Here is a 9,384-nt window from a genome sequence, read left to right on the forward strand (position 1 = left end):
AGCAGAGTAGGCTAGGGCCCAGCCACCAAAGGAACCGGTGGCTACCCTCTGGAGGGAAGGACAGATCCCGCTCGGGTAACTTGTGCTGGACTGTGGGTCAAGGGGTGCTGCCTGGGTTTTAGGGACAGCATCAGGGCCAGGTTGCTTGGGTGGGAGAGAGCGGAAACCGTAGCCGTAAACCGTTGCAACGTTAAAAGTAAATGTGCCTCCCGTCTTGGGAAGAGTTTTGATTAAAAATGTAAATATGTTGATTTTTCAAATGTTATCTTTTTCAGAAAAATAAAACCGGTGTTGGACGGCAGCCCGCGGATGGTCTGCATTTTGCTAAGGGGGAATGTGTCGCCCTGGGCAAGCCAGGGGACACAGGTCACACACCACTACACCCCACACTCCAGGTAGGCACATCACAGCTAACCAGAAATCCTTGTTGCCTTCCTCCAGGAGTCTGTTGATGCACACCAGGGGGTGGGCCAGGCGGTTGGCTCCGCCCACTGAGGAGCTCACAACTCTGGAGGCGGGAAAACCAGGCAGTCTAGTCAGGGAGGAAGAAGTGGAAGGAGTGGAGGAGTAGTCTAGACGGGGCTAAAGTAAACAGCTAAGTAGAGGAGTTAAGAAAGTGAAAGTAGAAAAGTGGAAAAAGGAGGAAAGCAAGTGAAGTGATAGAAGAGAAAGAAAGCCTGAAGGGTCCAGCTTTGTGTAGGGCCAGATCAGCAAGGTCAGCAACGGCGGTGACTGTCTGGAGTGGGACCGTTTGGAAGTTCCTGGAAGGACCCCGTTGGCTGTGTGCCCGGTGGTCTGGAGCAGTGTTCCGAAGGACAGTCAGCACCAGGGCAGGGGCCTCTCGGACCCCGGCAAGGCTAGGAGTCGCCAAAATTGCCGAATCCGTCAGTGACGGGGACGCAGATCCCCCAACAACCAAGTCCCGATTGAAGGCAACAGCCCAACCTGAAGCAGAGAGACACCGCCACCGCCACGGCACCAGTTTCTCAGGGCCAGCGCCTGCGGGCAAAGTGTAGAGCTCCTCCGGCCCAGATTGCAGTCGGGGAGCGGGTAACCGGAGGGAATCCACCGCTACCACAAGTCAACCATAGGTGCAAGGAAGAGGGACATCACCGTCACCTACCGGGAGTGCAGGTGCAGCCGTCTGTGGGACCGTCCTACCAGCCGTTTGGTTTACCGTACAAACTGTGTCCACGTCTCAGGCTGAGTGAGTACCACAGTGCCGCAAGGCACAGCGCTGCCCCCGCGTCCCTGCGCCCATCAGGCCCCGCACCTACTTCTCCATCACCGGGCCCCGGGATCACCAACCCCTACCCACGGAGGGGCAACACAACACCTGGCTGCTCCGCATCACCATCCCCGGGAGCCCCCGTACAGAGCAGCGGTGGTGAAATCACCACAACCGTGGGTGGCGTCACGAACTATAACAATCCCCACAACCAACCACAAATCCCTTTTCACTCACGGGCGAGGAGCGTCGCTCGAGGAACCCCGGGATCCGGCCCACAGCTCGAGCCACCACTGAGCAGCTGCCGGACCCGAGCAGAAGGGGTGAGCGTAGTGTGCCGACACCCTCCTCCCCGCCCGCGACATTAGCACCACCGCTGCTCGGTGTGGGGATCCCGGGAGTGATGGTGTGAAGCAGCAAGTTGTTGTGTTGCCCCTCCGTGGGTAGGGGTTGGTGATCCCGGGGCCCAGTGATGAAGTGGGAGATGCAGGGCTTGGTGGGCGCAGGGACGCGGGGGCAGCGCTGTGCCTGGCAGCACTGTGGTACTCACTCATCCTGAGACGATGACACAGTTCTCGGTAAAACACACGGCTGGAAAGACGGTTCCCACGGACAGCTGCACTTGCTTTCCCCAGTAGGTGACGGTGATGTCCCTTTGTCCTGCACCTATGTTGTTGATGGTTGCGATGGGTTCCCACCGGTAACCCGCTCCCCGGCTTCAAGCTGGACCGGAGGAGCTCTACTCTTTGCCCGCAGGTGCTGGCCCTCAGAAACTGGTGCCCTGGCGGTGGCGGTGTCTCTGCTTTAATGGTTGGGCTGTTGCCTTCAATCGGGACTTGGTTGTTGGGAGACAGCCGTCCCCTTCACTGACGGATTTGGCAAATTGTGGCGACTCCTAGCCTTGCCGGGGTCCGAGAGGCCCCTGCCCTGGTGCTGACTGTTCTTTGTACACTGCTCCAGACCGCCGGGTCACCACCCGTCCGCGGTCCTTCCAGGAACTTCCGAGCAGTCACCCCTGCGGACAATCACCGCCGTCTGCTGACCTTGCTGTCTCAGTCCGGGGCACACACCCGGACCAGCTTCAGGCTTTCTTACTGTCACTTTTCACTTTACTTCAGCTCCTCTTACTTCCCTCCTTTACCACTTCACTTTCCTTCTACTTTCACTTGACTACTTGTTTACTCCTTCACCTCCTAAACTGAACTTCACTCTAGCCCTGCCTGGGCTCAACTGCCTGGTTCTTCCCACCTCCAGAGCTGTGAACTCCTCGGTGGGCGGAGCCAACCGCCTGGCCCACCCCCTGGTGTGAACATCAGCTCCTGGAGGAAGGCAACAAGGATTTTTGGGTTAGCTGTATGTGCCTAACTGGGGTGTAGGGTGTGGTGGTGTGATGACCTGTGACCCCTGGCTTGCCCAGGGCGTCACAAACACATGTGGAATGAAATACTTGACAAAAAAGTGTGAAACAACTGAAAATCTGTCTTATATTCTAGGTTCTTCACAGTCGCCACCTTTTGCTTTGATTACTGCTTTGCACACTCTTGGCATTCTCTTGATGAGGTTCAAGAGGTGGTCACCGGAAATGGTCTTCACTTCACAGGTGTGCCCTGTCAGGGTTAATAAGTGGGATTTCTTGCCTTATAAATGGGGTTGGGACCATCAGTTGTGTTCTGCAGAAGTCTGGTGGATATGTACCGCCCCAACGTCAGCGGCCGAGCCGCTCGGATCCGGAGCTGTGGTGGCTCGAGGGGTCTCCGGATTCGGGGGGGTCAGCGCAGACACTCGAATTAAAAGAAGAGGGGGGATATGTACAAAGGGATTAGAAAGTTTGTGAAGCCACCCATGGTGCGTGGTAATGTGAGGGACCACCGCTGCCATTGGGTGCCCAGTGACGGGGGTGTGGCAGCCTGATGTTTAACCCCTCTATGGGTAGGGGGTTTGTGTCCCGGGGCTCGTTGGAAGGTTGGTGTTTGGGTACTGTTGGAGATAGGAACAAGGGTTTTCAGTGTACTCACTCAGTCCAGGAATAACCACACCGACAGCTTGTAAACCAGAATTCTGAGCACCACTGCAGCTTGTAGGGAGCACGCTTGGGTCCGTGCCCTTGGTGTTGCTGTTAGCCTGTGACCCTGTCCTTGGCACCTTTGTCTCTGTTTGGACCCTCAGGTATAAAACTCTTCGGGTCCCGCTCACCCGTATGGCTAACGGAGTGAGCTTGGTCTCAGGGTTCACGCGTAGGATTTCTTTGGACTGTACTGGGAAAGTCCTATCCCATTGGTGCGCTAGTACCCCGATTTTGGAGCGGGTTGGGGATGAATCTTGAAGTTTTCCCCCCCTCAAGTAAATTACCGGAACGCGTGAAGCTACTTTCTGGCCTAGGGTCCACGTACCCCATCGTGCCCTGGCCCCTGCCCGGTGATAGCTCAAGGCCGCCGGCTGCCCTCCTCGGCAGTCCGTGCCTCTTGACACAATCCCCTGCGATCGGGGTTCCAGCTCCTACAAGGCCCAGACCAACGTCTGCCACCTAGTAACTACAGGAGCCCTGCTCCAGGCAGGTGACCTCTCCCTCTCAGAGAGTCACCTCCTCACTCTCCTCTCCTTTTCTCAGCTCTAGCTCAACTGTCACTTTCTTCACTTTCCCCTCACCAACCCCCCATGTGGGTGGCCCTATACCCTTCAGGCCCCCAATGGTGTGTCTGGTGGGTAAAGTGTAAAGAGTTTCTAGGATTTTGATTGGCTAAGCTGTTAGCAACACCAAAGGAGCAGGATCCGTAACCAAGGAGGAGTGGATACCGTGCAGAAGGGCAGATTGCACAAAACCCTGTGACGACCTGATAGGCCAGGGCGTCACAGATAAACAGCTGATAGCCCTACTGAATAGACTGTTAGCTGCTTTTTTGTTGCTATAATACAAATTCTAAGTAAAGAAAAACGAGTGGCCATCATTACTTTTAGAAAAGAACGTCAGTCAGTCTGTAAAATTGGGAAAACTTTGAAAGTGTCCCCAAGTGCAGTGGCAAAAACCATCAAATGTTAAAGAAACTGGCTCACATGAGGACCGCCCCAGGAAAGGAAGACCAAGAGTCACCTCTGCTGCGGAGGATAAGTTTATCCAAGTCACCAACCTCAGAAATCGCAGGTTAACAGCAGCTCAGATTAGAGACCAGGTCAATGCCACACAGAGATCTAGCAGCAGACACATCTCTAGAACAACTGTTAAGAGGAGACTTTGTGCAGCAGCCTTCATGGTAAAATAGCTGCTAGGAAACCACTGCTAAGGACAGGCAACAAGCAGAAGAGACTTGTTTGGGCTAAAGAATACAAGGAATGGACATTAGACCAGTGGAAATCTGTGCTTTGGTCTGATGAGTCCAAATTTGAGATCTTTGGATCCAACCACCATGTCTTTGTGCGACGCAGAATAGGTGAACGGATGAACTCTACATGGCTGGTTCCCGCCGTGAAGCATGGAGGAGGAGGTGTGATGGTGTGGCGGTGCTTTGCTGGTGACACTGTTGGGGATTTATTCAAAATTGAAGGCATACAGAACCAGCATGGCTACCCCAGCATCTTGCAGCGGCGTGCTATTCCATCCGGTTTGCGTTTAGTTGGACCATCATTTATTTTTCAACAGGACAATGACCCCAAACACACCTCCAGGCTGTGTAAGGGCTATTTGACTAAGAAGGAGAGTGATGGGGTGCTACGCCAGATGACCTGGCCTCCACAGTCACCAGACCTGAACCCAATCGAGATGGTTTGGGGTGAGTTGGACCGCAGAATGAAGGCCAAAGGGCCAACAAGTGCTAAGCATCTCTGGGAACTCCTTCAAGACTGTTGGAAGATCATTTCCGGTGACTACCTCTTGAAGCTCATCAAGAGAATGCCAAGAGTGTGCAAAGCAGTAATCAAAGCAAAAGGTGGCTACTTTGAAGAACCTAGAATATAAGACATATTTTCAGTTGTTTAACACTTTTTTGTTAAATATTTCATTCCACGTGTGTTAATTCATAGTTTTGATGCCTTCAATGTGAATTTACAATTTTCAGAGACTTAAAAATAAAGAAAACTCTTTGAATGAAAAGGTGTGTCCAAACTTTTGGTCTGTACTGTATATCCAATCATATATGTATATAGGATTATATAGGATTATAGTAGTTATATTCTTGTACATAGGGGGAAGTATTATAGTAGTTATATTCTTGTATATAGGGGACAGTATTATAGTAGTTATATTCTTGTACATAGGAGCAGTATTATAGTAGTTATATTCTTGTACATAGGGGGAAGTATTATAGTAGTTATATTCTTGTACATAGGGGCAGTATTATAGTAGTCATATTCTTGTACATAGGGGGCAGTATTATAGTAGTTATATTCTTGTACATAGGGGCAGTATTATGTAGTTATATTCTTGTACATAGGGGCAGTATTATAGTAGTTATATTCTTCTACATAGGGGCGCTATTATAGTAGTTATATTCTTGTACAGAGGGGCAGTATTATAGTAGTTATATTCTTGTACAGAGGGACAGTATTATAGTAGTTATATTCTTGTACATAGCGGCAGTATTATAGTAGTTATATTCTTGTACATAGGGGCAGTATTATAGGAGTTACAGTCTTGTACAGAGGGACAGTATTATAGTAGTTATATTCTTGTACATAGCGGCAGTATTATAGTAGTTATATTCTTGTACATAGGAACAGTATTATAGTAGTTTTATTCTTATACATAGAAGCAGTATTATAGTAGTTATATTCTTGTACATAGCGGCAGTATTATAGTAGTTATATTCTTGTACATAGCGGCAGTATTATAGTAGTTATATTCTTGTACATAGAGGCAGTATTATAGTAGTTATATTCTTGTACATAGCGGCAGTATTATAGTAGTTATATTCTTGTACATAGGGGCAGTATTATAGGAGTTATAGTCTTGTACAGAGGGACAGTATTATAGTAGTTATATTCTTGTACATAGGAGCAGTATTATAGTAGTTTTATTCTTGTACATAGGGGCAGTATTATAGTAGTTATATTCTTGTACATAGCGGCAGTATTATAGTAGTTATATTCTTGTACATAGAGGCAGTATTATAGTAGTTATATTCTTGTACATAGCGGCAGTATTATAGTAGTTATATTCTTGTACATAGGGGCAGTATTATGTAGTTATATTCTTGTACAGAGGGACAGTATTATAATAGTTATATTCTTGTACATAGGGGCAGTATTATATTTGTAATATTCTTGTACATAGGAGCAGTATTATAGTAGTTATATTCTTGTACAGAGGGACAGTATTATAGTAGTTATATTCTTGTACATAGCGGCAGTATTGTAGTAGTTATATTCTTGTACATAGGAGCAGTATTATAGTAGTTATATTCTTGTACATAGAGGCAGTATTATAGTAGTTATATTCTTGTACATAGCGGCAGTATTATAGTAGTTATATTCTTGTACATAGGAACAGTATTATAGTAGTTTTATTCTTATACATAGAAGCAGTATTATAGTAGTTATATTCTTGTACATAGCGGCAGTATTATAGTAGTTATATTCTTGTACATAGCGGCAGTATTATAGTAGTTATATTCTTGTACATAGAGGCAGTATTATAGTAGTTATATTCTTGTACATAGCGGCAGTATTATAGTAGTTATATTCTTGTACATAGGGGCAGTATTATAGGAGTTATAGTCTTGTACAGAGGGACAGTATTATAGTAGTTATATTCTTGTACATAGGAGCAGTATTATAGTAGTTTTATTCTTGTACATAGGGGCAGTATTATAGTAGTTATATTCTTGTACATAGCGGCAGTATTATAGTAGTTATATTCTTGTACATAGAGGCAGTATTATAGTAGTTATATTCTTGTACATAGCGGCAGTATTATAGTAGTTATATTCTTGTACATAGGGGCAGTATTATAGGAGTTATAGTCTTGTACAGAGGGACAGTATTATAATAGTTATATTCTTGTACATAAGAGCAGTATTATAGTAGTTATATTCTTGTTTCATAAAGTACATATATAAATGAAACAAGAATATAACTACTATAATACTGCCCCTATGTACAAGAATATAACTCCTATAATACTGCCCCTATGTACAAGAATATAACTACTATAATACTGCCCCTATGTACAAGAATATAGCTACTATAATACTGCCCCTATGTACAAGAATATAACTCCTATAATACTGCCCCTATGTACAAGAATATAACTCCTATAATACTGCTCATTGTGTTTATTCTCTGGGAGTTGTTCATACTCCTCTCCCATATTTTTAGTTCCGGCTTTTCCATGTCAGCAGCTAAAATATCTTTTTCTTTTAGCGTTTTTGTGTTCAGCTCCTAATTAGATCCTCTGCCTTAATGTTGTCAGTGGAGCCTCGGGCAGGAGGTAATTGGAAGGCTATGGAGATTGCAGGTAATGATGTCTGTATTTAGAGGTCTGCTCCGAGTCTCATGTACGATTGATCATGCACAGCTATATCTGCGGCTCCGAGGACGGAACACGTCGCTGCTGTTTGTATTTCCCTGCGCTCCGGAGCTTGTACTGTGTGACCTGTCTGAGGTCTTCTTTGATTTCCCAGTTAACAACCTAATATTATAACTCATATTAGACAAGTCTCACTTAACTGTCAGATACAGCAAATGTAGCTGAACTACAAGTCTTAGCAGACTCCTGCTGATGATATAGATAATGTGGCAGTAAGTCAATAGAGAGTAGGTTTTCAACCTTTGTTTTCATCAGTATTATATTTTTTTTTATCAATAAAAGCCAAGTTTATATATGATGTCCTCCTCCTGGTATATATGTCCTCCTCTTGGTATCTATGTCCCCTTCATGGTATATATGTCCCCTTCCTGGTATGTATGTCCCCCATTCTGGTCCCTTTTTGGTATGCATGCCCCCCCTCCTGGTCTATATGTCCCCATCTTGGGCCCTTCCTGGTATGTATGTCCCCCTCCTAGTATATATGTCCCCATCTTGGGCGCTTCCTGGTATGTATGTCCCCCTCCTGGTATATATGTCCCCATCCTTGTATATTTGTCCCTTTCCTGGTATATATGTCCTCCTCCTGGTATATATGTCCCCTTCCTTGACCACTCCTGGTATATATGTCCCCATCCTGGTTTATTTGTCCCTATCCTGGTATATATGTCCCATCCTGGGGCACTCCTGATATATAAATATCCTCCTTCTGGGCACATTCTGGTATATATCCCCATCCTGGTTTCTGTCCCTTTATTGATATATACAGTGCCTTGCGAAAGTATTCGGCCCCCTTGAATTTGTCAACCTTTTCCCACATTTTAGGATTCAAACATAAAGATAAAAATGTTATTGTTATGGTGAAGAATCAACAACAAGTGGACACAATTGTGAAGTTGAACAAAATGTATTGCTTTTTTTACACTTTTTAAAAAAATAAATAACTGAAAATTGGGGCGTGTAATATTATTCATCCCCTTTACTTTCAGTGCAGCAAACTCACTCCAGAAGTTCATTGAGGATCTCTGAATGATCCAATGTTGTCCTAAATGACTGATGATGATAAATTTAAGCCCCTGTGTGTAATCAAGTCTCTGTATAAATGCCCCTGCTCTGTGATAGTCTCAGGGTTCTGTGTAAAGCGCAGAGAGCATCATGAAGACCAAGGAACACAACAGGCAGGTCCGTGATACTGTTGTGGAGAAGTTTAAAGCTGAATTTGGTTACAAAAAGATTTCCAAAATTTTCAACATCCCAAGAAGCACTGTGCAAGCGATCATATTGAAATGGAAGGAGAATCATACCACTGCAAATCTACCAAGACCCGGCCGTCCATCCAAACTGTCATCTCACACAAGGAGAAGACTGATCAGAGATGCAGCCAAGAGGCCCATGATCACTCTGGATGATCTGCAGAGATCTACAGCTGAGGTGGGAGAGTCTGTCCATAGGACAACAATCAGTCGTACACTGTACAAATCTGGCCTTTATGGAAGAGTGGCAAGAAGAAAGCCATTTCTCCAAGATATCCATAAAAAGTGTCATGTAAAGTTTGCCACAAGCCACCTGGAGACACCAAACCTGTGGAAGAAGGTGCTCTGCTCAGATGAAACCAAAATCAAACTATTTGGTCACAAAGCCA

Source organism: Anomaloglossus baeobatrachus, chromosome 2 (genome assembly GCF_048569485.1).
Source record: "Anomaloglossus baeobatrachus isolate aAnoBae1 chromosome 2, aAnoBae1.hap1, whole genome shotgun sequence".
Classification (NCBI taxonomy): domain Eukaryota; kingdom Metazoa; phylum Chordata; class Amphibia; order Anura; family Aromobatidae; genus Anomaloglossus; species Anomaloglossus baeobatrachus.